A 2,215-nucleotide genomic window follows, 5' to 3' on the forward strand; every position below is an offset into this window, starting at 1 on the left:
TCCTACGTGAGCCACTGCACCTTCATCTAACGGGGTCTGGCTCGTTCTGCCTTTTCCACTGAAAAAAAGTGCATTAAAGTGGCCAGAAGAACTCATGAATTTGGAAAATCCCTCTAGCCAGACAAAAATAAAAGAAGAAAAAATACACAACAGATGAATAAAAGACAACATCTGCCACAGCTTATTCACACCAGCAGTACTAAATCAAAACAGGGTTAGGGCTAGAAACAAAAGCAAAATAACTTTTGGCTTGGGTCAGATTTCCTTTTTTTTTATTATTTTTTTTTCCCAGTCTGTGTTTTCAGTGGAGGGGGGGTTCTTCTGTTTATTTACTTTGTTTGAGTCAGGCTGAAAACTCCCTTTGATTTTTCAGTGTAAGCTGAGGGCCAGATGGGGTTGTTTGCACAGCTGTCTGCACACCCTGCAGAGCACGAGCCCCTCGTGACGGAGGGTGTAGGGACAGACACTTGGGGACAGCCCAGAAGTGCCACACGAGGTGTCCTAGGACAGGAGGGGTGGACAGGGTGTGTCCCAGCCTTTCCCTTGTCCTCCAGAGTGCAGCCCATGGCACCCTGCAGGGACAGGAGTGTGGTGGAGTCAGGCAATCATGGAATGGTTTGGGTTGGAAGGACCTTTAAAGTCCATCTTGTTCCAAGCCCCTGCCACGGTCAAGGACAGCTTCCAGTAGAGCAGATGGTTCCAAGCCCCATCCAACCCAGCCTTGGACACTTCCAGGGATCCAGGGACAGCCACAGCTTCTCTGGGCACCCTATGCCAGGGCCTCAACACCCTCACAGGGAAAAGTTTCTTAATATCCCATCTCTCCCTGCCCTCTGGCAATGGAAGCCATTCCCTGTGTCCTGTCCCTCCATCCCTTGTCCCAAGTCCCTCTCCAGCTCTCTTGAAGCACCTTTAGGCACTGGAAGGGGCTCTGAGGTCTCCCTGGAGCCTTCTCTTCTCCAGGTGAGCACCCCCAGCTCTCCCAGCCTGGCTCCAGCCCTTGGAGCATCTCCATGGCCTCCTCTGGACTCTCTCCAGCAGCTCCACATCCTCCTGCTGTTGGCCCCAGGGCTGGGGCAGCTCTGCAGGTGGGGTCTGACCTGGGCAGAGCTCAGGGACAGAATCCCCCTGCCCTGCTGCCCACGCTGGGGGATCAGACCAGAGCACAGTTCTGGTTCTGGGTTCTGGTTCTGGGTTCTGGGCTGTGAGTGCTCATGGCTGGGTCATGCCAAGTTTCTCATCCATCAACATCCCCTTTGCATGAGGAACAAGATGTAGAAAAGGAGACAAAATGAAGATCCCTGAGGCTCCAGTGAGGGTCACAGACTCTGAACCCATCCTGGCACAGCGTTACAGTCCCATCCACCACTACAGGACACGGATTAGGACACTGGGGCTTGGCTGAGCTGTGCAGTGGGGCAGAGGTGTTGGGCTGGGATACCTCGCCTGCTGTTCCAGAGCACCTTCAGCACCTTGAAGGTCCTCTGCTAAATCTACCAGCTCCACAGGGTGCCCCATGGCATCTCCCCAGGGCAATTTGCCTCAGCTGAATTGATCTTTAGGGAGACAAGAAGCGCTGGGTCCACGGAACGCACATAATACAAACTTCTCTGGGACTGATAAGGGATTTCAGGAAGAGGTAAAGAGCTCCAGGGCAGTCTCCAGCAGCCCTGTCTCCCCTTTCCCTGCTGGAGCAGTGCAGGAAGGAGCAGCCTTGCTCTACCAGGAGCAGACACAGCAGGCCCATGGCCAGCAGAGGCGAGTGGCTGCCAGACAAGGACAGGATCTGCTCAAGGACAGTCCCATCCTTGGCAGGCTCAGCTGGTTCAGTGAATTCAAGGACCTTCCCTGCCCCCGGCTTTCAGGGCCCCCTTGGATGCACACCAGGGATGAAATGGCTGCAGAAAACAGCTGGAAACTTCCCACCCAACTGCAGCAAAATAGTTGGGGGTTTTTTTCCTCCTAATCGAATTCTTGCAAAATGCTGAACTATTTTAGCTGAAATTTTCCAAAAACATTTCAGCCTGAAGGCAGCCAGCCAGCCTGGGGAAAAAGGAGTAGTGTCTGGCAGAGTTATCAGTAATTAGAGGCAAAGTCTTAGAAAAACAAGGAGTGTGTTAATGATAGATCCCAGCTCTCCCTTCAGACAGGCAGCACCTGAAACAGAGCTGTCCTGGGGCACCTGAAAGGAGGAATGGGTGATGGATGATGGATG

The sequence above is a fragment of the Parus major genome, chromosome 4, assembly GCF_001522545.3.
Source record: "Parus major isolate Abel chromosome 4, Parus_major1.1, whole genome shotgun sequence".
NCBI classification, from domain to species: domain Eukaryota; kingdom Metazoa; phylum Chordata; class Aves; order Passeriformes; family Paridae; genus Parus; species Parus major.